The 15,121-nt window shown below is 43.3% G+C and overlaps 1 long non-coding RNA gene across 2 annotated transcripts in view; it reads right to left on the minus strand.

Annotated features, from left to right (window-relative positions):
* Nucleotides 1-15,121, minus strand: part of LOC117442789 (uncharacterized) — a 28,897-nt gene that overhangs the window by 11,987 nt on the left and 1,789 nt on the right. For both annotated transcript variants that reach the window (XR_004551561.1, XR_004551562.2), the window contains exon 2: nt 9,634-9,717. This is a non-coding gene — a long non-coding RNA (uncharacterized lncRNA). The remainder of the gene's footprint in view (nt 1-9,633; nt 9,718-15,121) is intronic.

Here is a 15,121-nt window from a genome sequence, read left to right on the forward strand (position 1 = left end):
TTGGAGTGTAAATAATTACCGGACTCTGACTGGTAAAATATGTTGAATACTGGCAAAACTAAATCTCTCCAGTCAAAATGTCTAGTACTTTGCCGCCACACACGGTTGCCAAGCAGCACTTATTGTTGTTTAGGCTGGCCATGTGTCGCGAGTGTTGACAGGGGGCGGGGGAGCACGCTCATGAGCTGTTAGCGCCGGAACCTCGCAACGGCTGCGGAGCTCATTTGCGCCACATTTGGGCCTAAGATGAGGTTTGAGTCTGCGTGATCTGCGTGTGGGGAGGGGCAGCAGCCGTATCATTGGCTAGAGCTAGCTAGATCTGATGGATTTGGACATAAACGCGAGTGAAGTATAACCGGACACGAGAGAGAGAGAGATCAGCAGCTCTGCCCGCTGTGAGGGGCCGGTGAGCGGAGCAAAACACACATTTAGCTATGGCACAGTCGTATATATATATATATATATATACATTGAATTATTCAATTTGATAATCAACTTAGGTATCACTCCCAAAAAAAAAATGTATAAAAATATTCATAACTCATATTCGAATACATGAATCATTTCGAATATTCGATTAATCGTTCCCATCCCTAGTACTAACATGCGCTAGGCTAACAATGACTTACCTTCCTCGTTGTCTGCTCTAAACTGGTCTTCAATGGCATTAAAACGATAAAAACGATGATGTAGTTAATCCATAGGTTAATATCCAATGGGGCTGCGTCCCCTTTGAAATGTTCTGATAATCTATAAGCAATACAACTGCAATTCCGTTATCTGCTGTCCGCTCTGTGCTCCGTGCGCTCTGGGTCCTGCAATTCCTGCTTCCTTACGTAGTAAACAATAAAGTAAAGTCTGCTGCGTAATGTACTTAAGCTGGCTGGCATTCTTTATACTTTACGCAGGGCCATATCTCTGGAACCCATTGGTCGATTTGGGTGATTTACACCTTTTTCTTAACCATGACATCCAATAGAATCGATGGGCAGTTCCCAAATCCACGTAAACAGTACCACAGCGGACGTAATAGAGAAGCAAACGAAGCATATCTGAAAGTACAAGCCTGGACGGCAAAACTTTATACCCAGTATATTGCCATAAATATGATGATGGATTATCAGTAAACATTTCTACGTGACACAAAGACATTGGATTAACCTTGAGCGGCGTTTTTATTCCGTGGAACACGACTTTTGATCACAAATCAAAAAAGGTAAGACGTAATTATTGTAATATTTTTGAACCCGGATGTTGTTTACTTTCTCTTTTCTGGCTGATAGCTCCGGGAATTCGGGGTCGTACAGTGATGACATTACATGTGTGGAATCTGTGGAGTCAAGAATCGTATATCTTGTTTGTGCAGTTAAGATAGTAATAAGGGCATTTCTACCGTGAGTTCTGTGTAAAAAAGCATTAGCATTAGTTAGCATTTTTTCGCTCAATGCTAATTCAAAGGCTTGGTATTACTCGTGTTTTTTTAGCTAACAATTGTTCTTATTGTCAGTTAGCTGAGTTTCTTACCTTTAAAGGGTATATGAAACATTAATAGTTTCATAAATGTTAAGAAGCCCTGAGACATAGTCTGTGGGAGGGTCCACTGGGGGGACCTTCGGGCTTAAGAAGTCAAATGTTTGTAATGTTTTATCTTTAGTTTCGTTCCCGGGTTTTATTTTGATAGTCTGTCTTCCTCATGTGTTTGTCGTGGACTTCCTCCCGTTGGCAACGAGACAGTCGATGACTTATTATATATATATTGGGTGTTTCTCAATGTCGAGGAAGGCTGCTCCAGAGCCACTGTTTCAAGCATACTACGTCATGGAGTGCCGCCGAAGGACTGTTCCAATATCCAGCATGCTTGGAATTCTACCGAGCCGGCGTACTTCGTTTGGAGACATTTCGAGGCTGCACATGTGTAGACTCCGCGGTCTTAAAATCCCCACAATGCTTTGCGCACGGACCAATTTCCCCAAAATCTGTGGTGGAAATGTAAGGCGGGGCATCTCATATGACGCACACCTGCTCGCCTGTTCCACTCTTTGTTTTTCCGAATGCCAGGAAGGATTCTTGCCTCGCTTCTGAAGCAAGCGACTCGGAAGACATTGAGTCATTCACCGTCTCGTGCCAGAATCGTCCAGCGTTTCGCAAATCATCGTCCAGTTATAGTAATAGTCCACGCTATAGTTATAGTTCTTCTAGTTATTGATAGGTAAGCTTCAGGGTAGATACTTATTGTATGTCCTTTCTGGATCTGCTGACCTTGTATCAGGAACTCAAGTAAAGACTCTTTTGTGCGTTAAACCTGTGTCTTTCGGGTCCTCACGTTGTACGTTCGTGACACTTTGTGGGCCCCATGCACTTGTTTACAAAAGTTCCCAAAATAATTTCTTGCAATCGATCGGCCCTGTCGTTTTTACCCAACAAAGCTCGGAGGTGTGAAGACAGCCTCGAGGCTTCAGATGCATTGTTTAGCGTCTCAATACGAAAGGGAGGAGTGAGGCTGGGAATCCCCCCAGGAGGAGGAGGAGGCACGCTAAGGAACAAAGTCCAGGTGACATTTAGAGGACAGCGACGGGGTATCAGTGACTGAAAACGCTGCGGGCCGTTAGCTCTGTCAAAGAGATGCAGGGAGGGAAGGAGCATGAGTTTCAACACACACCTTTAAAGACAATGTGTGTGATATAAAGGGCACTGATGTACAGGCTGAAGGCTGCCCTCTGTCTCGTGGTGGGGGTGGAAGCGGGATTACTCGGTGATTGTTCCCTAAAAACATCTATAGATGCGACAAGTAGTAGAAAAACCATATTGTACTAAACCAGGGGGGACAAAGTCAAACACACAGGGGGCCAAAATGAAAGAAATGGGTACTAGTCGAGGGCCGGCACGGTTCAATGTTTATTGCAGAACTTATTGAAATGAACGATTGCACATATTAAACCTGGAACTAACAAAGCTTTAAATAATTGCCTATAAAAACAACATTAAATAATCAGCTGCATTAATTTCTCACGGCTCTATCTGCAGCTTTCCCAGAGTCATCTCTTATGAGTACATTTCCCACAGGCCAACAACAGCTTCAACAAAATGATTCCCCTCAGAGAGAAAGCCAAACATGCCCTGCTGTCGTGAGAGAAAGTGCAGAAGGAAGCATCCTTTGAACTCAGTGTGCTGCTCTGTGATGCTAGCTCAGATACTTGGCATCTCATCAGGGTGAAAGGTCATCAATGTTTGGGCTCTGAGCGGAGGAGACCCTCAGGATGGAGTGAAGGTGCAATATACCGGCGGGCCAGATCTAATAGGAATTAGAAATTATCCTGCGGGCCGAAATTAAATCCACCACGGGCCGGATTTGGCCCCCGGACCTCGAGTTTGACACGTGTGTACTAAACGTTAGGAAAGTCACGTGGCTTCTCTTGGACACACACAGTTTTCTTTATGAATAATAATTTCATTAAGTGGTACATTGTATTAATGATTCACCTTTTTGGAGAGTTTAGGACCAAAGATGTGGATGAAATTTTGTTTTGAAACACAATTGGTTTCCTTGGTGGTGGCATGTCTTTTTAACATGTAATGAATTGTTAATCACGGTGATATGACGTATTTCTTCACAGGACATGAAGCACGTTATCTTCACCACAAACCACCCCAGTGCGGTAGAGAGGCAAAAGGCCTCATTAAGCAACAGAACTACAAAAAAGCAGATCCCACAAACTACCACACGTTACACTCCACTTTGTGTAGAAAGACTCTCACTGAGGTGGTTCAAGCATCCTAGCAAGGTGCCTCGCTGCATGATATCAGCAAACGTAGAGAAGAGCCCGGTGCAAACACCCGAGGAGAGTTTGCCCAGATCAATCGGATCATTAATATCTTGGTAACGCAGGTCTGGACCTTCAGGGGTGGGAAGTAGTGGAGTACAAATACTTTGGTACTGTACTTAAGTACATTTTTCTGGTATCAATACTTTACTCCACTACTTATTTTTCTGACGACTTTTTACTTTGACTTCTTACATTTTGAACTCAAATACCTGTACTTTCTACTTCTCACATGTTGAACACAAATACCTGTACTTTCTACTTCTCACATGTTGAACCCAAATACCTGTACTTTCTACTTCTCACATGTTGAACTCAAATACCTGTACTTTCTACTTCTCACATGTTGAACACAAATACCTGTACTTTCTACTTCTCACATGTTGAACACAAATACCTGTACTTTCTACTTCTCACATTTTGAACTCAAATACCTGTACTTTCTACTTCTTACATGTTGAACTCAAATACCTGTACTTTCTACTTCTCACATGTTGAACTCAAATACCTGTACTTTCTACTTCTCACATTTTGAACTCAAATACCTGTACTTTCTACTTCTTACATGTTCAACACAAATACCTGTACTTTCTACTTCTTACATGTTGAACTCAAATACCTGTACTTTCTACTTCTTACATGTTGAACTCAAATACCTGTACTTTCTACTTCTCACATTTTGAACTCAAATACCTGTACTTTCTACTTCTCACATGTTGAACACAAATACCTGTACTTTCTACTTCTCACATTTTGAACTCAAATACCTGTACTTTCTACTTCTTACATGTTCAACACAAATACCTGTACTTTCTACTTCTTACATGTTGAACTCAAATACCTGTACTTTCTACTTCTTACATGTTGAACACAAATACCTGTACTTTCTACTTCTCACATTTTGAACTCAAATACCTGTACTTTCTACTTCTTACATGTTGAACACAAATACCTGTACTTTCTACTTCTTACATGTTGAACCCAAATACCTGTACTTTCTACTTCTTACATTTTGAACTCAAATACCTGTACTTTCTACTTCTCACATGTTGAACTCAAATACCTGTACTTTCTACTTCTTACATGTTGAACTCAAATACCTACTTTCTACTTCTCACATGTTGAACTCAAATACCTGTACTTTCTACTTCTTACATGTTGAAATCAAATACCTACTTTCTACTTCTTACATGTTGAAATCAAATACCTACTTTCTACTTCTCTCATGTTGAACTCAAATACCTGTACTTTCTACTTCTCTCATGTTGAACTCAAATACTTGTACTTTCTACTTCTCTCATTTCCCAAACAGCTGGTTCCTTTAGTCTGAATGTGTGTTGGTGCGTGGTCATTATTCTTTAGAGTCACTGCGTGCCTATTGGTTGGAACACGATCCGTGTATCCATCACTTCCTGGTCTTCTCTAAAGAACAGGGACCAATGGAAACGTTGTCATGTTGCCGTTGTTCAGCATGGAAACATTCATTAGCTAACAATGACATTATTGTTCTATTAATATAAAGGGAGGTCAGGTACTCTTTAAAGCAGCTGCTAGCTATGGGTACTTTTTACTGAAGTACACTTCAAAGCCTCTACTTTGACTTGAGTAAAGAAGTTTAGTTCTACTTTCACCAGAGTATTTTTAAACACGAGTATCTGTACTTCTACTTGAGGAAAGGATGTGTACTTTTGCCATCTCTGTATATCTGCAGGAAAGGATCCAGAGCCCTGAACTGCAGCTCTCCTCTGTCTCTCAGGTGCGAGTCCTTTCTGTTCCGATCCAGGCTGGGCCTCCGTCCAATCACTGCGGTGGTCGGGCATTTTCCAATGAGTAAGGTCTAGAGTAATGGATCCATTTAGCAGTAATATTCCTTAATGGAAACAGCCTAATTACAACCGCAAATAACCACAAGCCTTCACAAAGGATTACATATACAATAGCAGAAAAAGGCAGCTTTCCAAATGATGAAAAAGTGAAACTTGTGCAGCTCTTAGCAGGTTCAAGAAAAACTGCTCGGAGCGAGGGAGAAAAATGCTTTGTCACTTTAGATTTCACAGCCCCAATGTGAGCTACGAGGCGGAGGGTTTGGATTTCAAAGCCCTCTACTTCCAGGCAGAGAGGAAAAACAAATATTTGTTTTGTGGTTTATTGTATTTTAATGTGGCTGCGAGACAAGACGCAAATTGAATGCAGAAAAAAAGTAAGATGCAGCTGCTGAAATCAAAGAAAGGGATCCGTCTCTTCCTCTGAGGAAGATTTGAGATTTTGATTGCTGCCCGGTCTGATTATTTGAGTTTTAATCTCACGTTATGGTGCAGATTTTGCAGGAAATAGGAGATTTTTTTCACTTTCTCAAAGGACTTGCTTGATTTAGTTTGTCCTCTCCGCTATGGTCTAATTTCCCAAGATGATCTCAGATATGAAAGCACAAAGACTCAAAGGGAGTAAAACAGAAACAAATGACCGTTTTAAGCCCCTCTCGTGCGCATGGATCATCTCAAATAAGGCCTGGATGGTAAACCAAATCTCCCGGGTTATTAATAGTGTCCCCGGTTGATGACAGACGGCAGTAAGTGGCAGGTAAGGAGCAGAGAGTCTGTGATCGTCACTCAGCAGCAGACGCTCCACTGGCTGCTAAAATTGAATCTCAAGTCGTGTCCTATTTTGGTTTGAGGAACAGGTGATGTGCCCGAAACGTTCCTCCCCCCCCCCCCCCCATCCCCCTTGGGGCTGTTGTGAATGCAATGACAAAATAGTTGTCCGAGAAAAGCAGAGAAGGCCCCGCAGCCCGGATCAATACCTGATTAGCTGCAGAGCCGTGGCACGCATGCTTTTGTTTAACATGGACTCTTGTTCCCGCGCTCGATGCGAGACATTTGTCTCTGCTTTGTTTGGTACAATAAACCCTGTTGGACAGCGAGCAGTAATCAGTCCAGCGCTGTCAGCTCGCGGAGCGCGGAGCTGTCCGTCTCGCTTTGTTGGCTTTGTTGACAAATGCTCCACTGGCGGGAACATATCCACTCAAATTAGGCAAATCCTTTGTTCCTCGTGCGCAGGGAAATCTCTGCAATAAGCGAGGGAAAGGACTCAAGAAGACTAAGGGCATATCTCCCTGGGCTGAAGCTGACAAACAGCACCAACAGAGAGGTGTCTTTGTCCACTTGACACACCTGGACGCTGCACCTGCTCTCAGTGTAAACTCCATTTACATGCAGGTCGGATCTATTCAAATGGCTGCGTCTGCAGAGCAGCATGTCAAACATCCACATGAGTTTGTATAAGGAAATGGAAATAATCAAATTAATGCTGCAGAAAATCTCCCGTGATTGTTTACACTGTCATAATAGAGCCTTCAATATGTGTTTTAATTATTCTACAAGGCAGTTTATTCCTCTTGGTCCTCTTAAACCCATGTCTGGCAACCCATAACATGTTCCTCAGAAATAATGCCGCGACAAAATACTTATTATTTATTTGCCTGGCACCAGAAACTTTCCAACAATCTTAGCCTACAGTTATTCCTACCATGTGCATGATTAGGGGGGGGCAATAGATATGCACAGGCAAATTATAGCTCAATCTGGGATGCTTAGATTTGAATACCAGCATGCTTAACTACAAAGACGTGCTGGAGAGGAGCATGGATCATATAGAGGGAACCCAGAGGGCAGCCAAGACCCGGGATGCATATTAAATATTTATGGAAAAACTTAAGTTCTGCAGCATGGCAGAAAGAAATACCCTGATGATGGGACTTAAATTAAAGAAATTAGCGGTGTGTGTTCAGTGGGAGAGGAAGTGTTCACTGTGTAGCGGTTCGACTGGTGCCAGTCAGGTCAGGCCTGACAATTTAGAGTTAAGATCAAGTCAAACCCTACGAAGGGTACATGTAACCGACGGGGGAGACATCCAGCACATGCCCGTCTTAACCAGTACAATATTTCTGTATTTTCAATAGTAAATTAATACCTTTGAACAAAAACACACAACACATCTCTTTAAATGCACTATATTCAATAGTTCAAGAACTAGCAGCCAATAGAGGGTTCCCCCCCCCCCTCAGCTTCTCCGCTTCCTCAAACCCATCTTTTCCATTTTGGTTTGCTCGCCTCTTCTATAGACCCGCTTGTCACAGCTCACGAGACGTTTCAATGGCTTGTGGAGGAGTGGGCGGTAGCTTTTGTATCACAGGAGGGATTGTGTGTGACAGGCAGAACCGCTGCAACTGAAAAGTACTAATACTAACAATGAATATACTCAATTATAACTAAAAAGCCTGCATTGAATATGTTATTTAAGTGGACATGTATATTAACAATCATCTTATGTACCATAAGAGTCGGAAACCTTGACAATATTTTAAAATGATTAAAAGAAAAAGCAGCAAATCCTCACATTTGAGAACATGAAACAGTAATATGTCTTATTGATTATCAAACTATATTGCATCAACAGTTTGGTTGTTTATTTCATAACCGAACATCATATTTTAAGAGGTCTATAAACATATAAATAAACCTGTCAAATAGTTGTTGAAAAAGTTGAATATTGTGTCCTGAATCGCGGTGAAGTAGAAGTACAAAGCAGCATTAGAAGTACCTCAAATGTGTACCAATTATTAAGTAGTTTAATTTAATAAAACATCATATTTGAAGGTCTTTAATAACTAGAGCTATCAAACAGCAGGGCGGGAACAAGTTGAATACTTCATCCTGAATCGCGGTGGAGTTTGCGGCATTAAAAGAAGAGACGAAGTAACCCAATTATTATTTATAAAAGCATCAGATTTGAAAGGTCTTGGTCACTAACTGAAGCTGTCCATTTACAACATTTGCCTTTGAATTGTAGTGGAGTGGAAATATTCAAGAGGCATGATAAGAAAAGTAGAGACCAAGTATAATTATTAAGTAGTTTACTTTATCAAAGCATCAGATTGTAAAGGTCTTTGTCACTAACTGAAGCTGTCAAATGAAAATATGTAAGTGGCATGATAAGAGAAGTACTTCACGTGTGTACTGGAGTAAAAGTACTCGTGTACTAAGCAGAGCAGGGTACAGTGGCTGCTCTCTGTGAAAGTGATCACATCTTTACGGCTCTTTCCAGATCTGTTTCCCAGAGGTATTTGACGGGCAGAGCCAGGAAGTGCGGGTCTGCCGGCTGCGTGTTAACAATGGCTCGCCTCAGACATCCAGTCATGAAACACCGTGGAGATGTTATTGACCTGGAGGTTAACTCTGCTCAGGTAAGCCTGGGAGATAATGGACAAAGAGCACTTCTTTTACAGGTGGAGTGACACGGCATATCCGCGCAGCTCCTCTCGCATTGACAGATTTTCTAATTCACTGCAGATTCCCATAAAAGTGGGTGGCCGCGGCCCAACAGAGGGGCCATTCATGCTGGGTGGGATCTGGGGCCCGGCCAAATTAACCGGGATTAATTTAAAAGAGCAAAGGGGGTCCTTACATCGGAATAAAATGGAGATCAATAAATGAAACGTCCGGGTCAGGATGTCAAGCTGCAGCGATGATCGACCGACACGCGGGAAGCCTCGCGCTGTGGGAGCGGGAGGTTGGGAACAGAAATGAACGAGAGATCCTTAATTACTTTATTCCAGGGAAGAGAAGTGCTTCCATGCGTCTCTCTTTACATGCTAGAGTTGCGCTGCTATAAACACTCTCATGTCAGGAAAGCATGCTCATTACTCCTCTCCTTTGGCTCTGGGATTAGTCAGAAAGAGAAACCGCTCCGAGATGTTTTCCTGTAGAATTATTATTTAATGTGTGATTTATGTACCTCAGGATTTTCCACTTACTTCTGTTTTTTTATTTTCCGTTCATGGCTGGTTGGTCTCTCCTCTATCGGCTGAAGGCATGAGATGTCCTCCTTCGTTATGCATCTGTACAAGTTGATTTATTGACGTTAACTTGTCCACAAAGTTGTCCTTTAAAGAGAAACGTCTCGTCTTACTTCTGTTCTCGTTCATGTCTGGTTCGTCTCTCCTGGCTGAAGGCTTGAGACTTCCTCCTTTGTTTCTATCTTAAAGTTGATTACAGATGTTAATTTGTACACAAAGTTATTCCCCTAGAGAGTTTTGACGTCCTTGGAGGAGTAGACCTGAACCTGAACCTCACGCTGTCACTCACTCACACCATGAATTATCCAGGAAGGCAGCCTTGTAAGGAGGCCATCTCATCATGCAGCCATTAATATCTAAACAGTGTCTGCCTGGAGATGACATAAAGCACAATGGAAAGATGGCCAAAGAAGTGGCCGCGTGGCCGCGGCCCAAGCTGTTAGCAGATTAAAGCGGTTTAAAGATGCAAAGCACCGAACTCTCCGGGACAGAGACAGGTCGTGTGAAGGGCTGTCTGCCTTTCCTCATCACATTAGAGCCGTCTACAGGCAAGGACATCATTTAGAGCGATTGGTTGTATCAATTATCATCCATGATATCCATATTAGCTTCCGCCGTGGAGGTGATGTTTTCGGTTTCATTTGTCAGCAGGATTACGAAGAATATCCGCGATCGATTCTTATAAAACTTGGTGTAAGGGTAAAGCACGAGGAAAGGGATAACCCAATATGTTTTGGAGCAAATGGAAATGGCAGGCAGAAACTGTGTTTAACGTTTGTTAGCATTGCACGATAAATAGTGATGCATTCATGTGACGACTGAACTTTTTTTTATGCCTTTTTTTTCATACAGTATGTCTTATTTACAAGAAACATCTCAGCATATCTCTTGTAAACAAAAGCATTTGTATGATTCTTCTTACAATTGACATATCAGTCGCTTAAAGCAACTAATTGCCAACAAAATCGTGCACAATGTCTCAGAATATCTTTAGTGGAGGCAGGGGCGCCGCCAGGGATTTTGGGCCCCATGAAAATATATCACATTGGGCCCCACCACCAGGCACAGGCCACGCTCTCACTCTGCTAGAAAATGTGGTGCCGACAGCGTTTGGAGACAGGACCAAACCATTACATGTAGATAGAGGGGGGTGTTCGATGCTTTGGATAATTAACTTTTCGAACAAAAAAAGTGAAATGAATCGTAAGTTTAGTGAGTACATTATCAATAATGTTATATTAATGTTAATTATTGATGATTGATGAAAGGTTACTTAAACATTTTTTCTTAATGTTCTACAATTTGTGGGGCCCCTGTCAGTCACGGGCCCTTAGAATCGTCCTAACTTTTCACTTGGAGGACAGCTTTTGATATATCATTTCTCCGTGGTTATATATTTCTATTATAGATTGACAGCTAATTAGCCAATTAAACACCTGGGGATCAATTAAGCATGTGTGATTCTAACATGTAAGGGAAAGCTTCATGGGAGGATAAATAAGAACTTTATGGAATCTGACATCTGAGCCATATCGTAGAGGAACACGAAGTGATGTTAATCCGAATTAAAGAAAGGACATTAGTTGGATTTCCCCGTCTGTCTGAGGCCGGCTCCGCAAATATGCCAACAGGATACTTCCTCAGATTAGCAGGGCTGTTTACACAGTCCCCTGGTAATCTGGGCCACAGGGGACATACCTGTACTGTGTCAGAGCCCGAGCTAGAGTTACACACACACACACACACACACACACACACACACACACACACACACACACACACACACACACACACACACTGCAAACTCGATCTAGAGGGTCCAGAGGGACTGGCCCGGCTCCAGAGGGGTTGGCACTGGGTACAGCTGGCCTCTGCTGTGTGTGTGTGTGTGTGTGTGTGTGTGTGTGTGTGTGTGTGTGTGTGTGTGTGTGTGTGTGTGTGTGTGTGTGTGTGTGTGTGTGTGTGTGTGTGTGTGTGTGTGTGTGTGTGTGTGTGTGTGTGTGTGTGTGTGTGTGTGTGTGTGTGTGTGTGTGTGTGTGTGTGTGTGTGTCTTTCTTTTGTGCCACCTCGACATCCTTCCTTCCTGTTCTTGTGTCTTTCTCTTTTTTTTAAGAGACATACTTTTGTAATTGGTCTATAAGCAATAATGTTGATACACACACACACACACACACACACACACACACACACACACAGGAAGCTTTCCATCAGGTAAAAAAGGAGATTTTGGGGGAGGGGGGGGGGGGGGCAACCATGCTTTCTGGGTCTGCACAATGATGGTACACAGAGGATAACGGTGTTATTGTGCAGGGGGTGGGCGAGTGAGAGAGAGTAGCCTTGTTTGAACACACACACACACACACACACACACACACACACACACACACACAGTAATATGTGGCTGTTGTTATTATTGATTTAAGGTAAAATCTGTGCGTATCTGGAAATGACACAAGCCTATGATTAATGATGTTTGATGATTAAAATAGAAGTTTTGTTTCTTTCTGTAACGGATCTTACATTATGTTTGGAAGCTCCGTTCTCCTCCAGGGAGCAACGGGTCCAGAGAGATGAACCGGGTCAGCATAGTTCTACCTTTTCACCATCTGTCCGTCTGTCTGTCTCTGACCCAGTGCGACAGGCAGCTCCACACAAAGCTTTCCTTTATCACACCGCGTCTTCAGTTCAGTTTCCACGAGTTTATCAAGATCTTCTGCAAAGTGTGCTCGAAGGACTGTGATGCAATGTAAAGAAACACTCCTGGGATTTCACTGACCGTGCATAAATTACACGAGAGGGGACGTGGTTAGATTCATGAAATAAGTTCTGTGGTTAAAGCTGAAGAGATTTTAATTCGCAAACATAAAATACAGTCAGTAAATACCCAAACGGTCATTTAAAAAAAACGCTGGTTGCTAACAAGTGTCTAAATGAGAAGAATAAACGTCATCCCGCCCAACATTAGCCTCCTTTAGCTTAGCGGTGGTGACGTGAAGTCATGTGACCGTGCTGTAGTTCCTTTATAGCCCAACATTAGCCTCCTTTAGCTTAGCGGTGGTGACGTGAAGTCATGTGACCGTGCTGTAGTTCCTTTATAGCCCAACATTAGCCGCCTTTAGCTTAGCGGTGGTGACGTGAAGTCATGTGACCGTGCTGTAGTTCCTTTATAGCCCAACATTAGCCTCCTTTAGCTTAGCGGTGGTGACGGGAAGTCATGTGACCGTGCTGTAGTTCCTTTATAGCCCAACATTAGCCTCCTTTAGCTTAGCGGTGGTGACGGGAAGTAATGTGACCGTGCTCTAGTTCCTTTATAGCCCAACATTAACCTCCTTTAGCTTAGCGGTGGAGACGTGAAGTCATGTGACCGTGCTGTAGTTCCTTTATAGCCCAACATTAGCCTCCTTTAGCTTAGCGGTGGAGACGGGAAGTCATGTGACCGTGCTGTAGTTCCTTTATAGCCCAACATTAGCCTCCTTTAGCTTAGCGGTGGTGACGTGAAGTCATGTGACCGTGCTGTAGTTCCTTTATAGCCCAACATTAGCCTCCTTTAGCTTAGCGGTGGAGACGTGAAGTCATGTGACCGTGCTGTAGTTCCTTTATAGCCCAACATTAGCCACCTTTAGCTTAGCGGTGGAGACGTGAAGTCATGTGACCGTGCTGTAGTTCCTTTATAGCCCAACATTAGCCACCTTTAGCTTAGCGGTGGAGACGTGAAGTCATGTGACCGTGCTGTAGTTCCTTTATAGCCCAACATTAGCCACCTTTAGCTTAGCGGTGGAGACGTGAAGTCATGTGACCGTGCTGTAGTTCCTTTATAGCCCAACATTAGCCGCCTTTAGCTTAGCGGTGATGACGTGAAGTCATGTGACCGTGCTGTAGTTCCTTTATAGCCCAAAATTAGCCTCCTTTAGCTTAGCGGTGGTGACGTGAAGTCATGTGACCGTGCTGTAGTTCCTTTATAGCCCAACATTAGCCACCTTTAGCTTAGCGGTGGTGACGTGAAGTCATGTGACCGTGCTGTAGTTCCTTTATAGCCCAACATTAGCCACCTTTAGCTTAGCGGTGGTGACGTGAAGTCATGTGACCGTGCTGTAGTTCCTTTATAGCCCAACATTAGCCACCTTTAGCTTAGCGGTGGTGACGTGAAGTCATGTGACCGTGCTGTAGTTCCTTTATAGCCCAACATTAGCCACCTTTAGCTTAGCGGTGGTGAAGTGAAGTCATGTGACCGAGCTGTAGTTCCTTTATAGCCCAACATTAGCTTTTTACTTAAAAATCATAAAGTAGGGTTAACATGTGGAGATTATCCAGCTGTAGTATCATAAACGTTGAGATTCTTTTCTGCAATAATCCAGAAATCCCATGCTGCCTTCAGGGACCAACACAGAAATCCCCGCAGCTCTGTCTGACAATGATAATGATGCCATGTGTTCAACAAGCTGGTGAGGATGCTTCTGGAGTAAATCACTTGTGGAAAGGTGAAATGTGGCCAGCACGAGTCGGGCTAATCCGAGCCAGACATGAGCGGCAGAGGAGAAACAGGTGCAAACAATTGAAGCAGCTGTCACTGAGCACATGATCTCTTCTGATATCTTAATTGTTAGTCAATCCAACAGCAATTTTGTCAGCAATGCTGTCGACCCTGAGGCCTCGCTGCAGCTCGTGTGTGTGTGTGTGTGTGTGTGTGTGTGTGTGTGTGTGTGTGTGTGTGTGTGTGTGTGTGTGTGTGTGTGTGTGTGTGTGGTGTGTGTGTGTGTGTGTGTGTGTGTGTGTGTGTGTGTGTGTGTGTGTGTGTGTGTGTGTGTGTGGTGTGTGTGTCAAGTCAACTTTAGTGTCAATCTTCCAGTTTGTGTATACAGACAGAAGAGAGGTCGAAATACCGTTTCCCACAATCCTGAATATAAAAACAAATGTATATAAGATATACACATTTAAAATAAGTCTATATACAGTCAGTGTGTGTGTGTGTGTGTGTGTGTGTGTGTGTGTGTGTGTGTGTGTGTGTGTGTGTGTGTGTGTGTGTGTGTGTGTGTGTGTGTGTGTGTGTGTGTGTGTGTGTGTGTGTGTGTGTGTGTGTGTGTGTGTGTGTGTGTGTGGTGTGTGTGTGTGTGTGTGTGTGTGTGTGTGTGTGTGTGTGTGTGTGTGTGTGTGTGTGTGTCCATCCAGCCTCTTTGAGGGAAATCGGGTCTGATTGCTGCCATTTCCGCTCACTTTGGCGGTTGTGGGTCGAGGTTGCAGCCTAATGCTGATAATTGCCATGTTTCAAAACTACTGGAATTCGTTAGTTCGCTGGTTCCTAAACATTTGTGATTAGTATAAGAGCAGAGTGTGTGTCAGACTGGATTCAGGTCTGAGAGGTGAGGCTCTCCAGATACAGCTTTAGAGGAGGAGCTGCACACTGAAAGATCTGGTAGAAGTACAAAAGTAGAAGTACTCAGATCTTGTA

The sequence above is a fragment of the Pseudochaenichthys georgianus genome, unplaced genomic scaffold, assembly GCF_902827115.2.
Source record: "Pseudochaenichthys georgianus unplaced genomic scaffold, fPseGeo1.2 scaffold_475_arrow_ctg1, whole genome shotgun sequence".
NCBI classification, from domain to species: Eukaryota; Metazoa; Chordata; class Actinopteri; order Perciformes; family Channichthyidae; genus Pseudochaenichthys; species Pseudochaenichthys georgianus.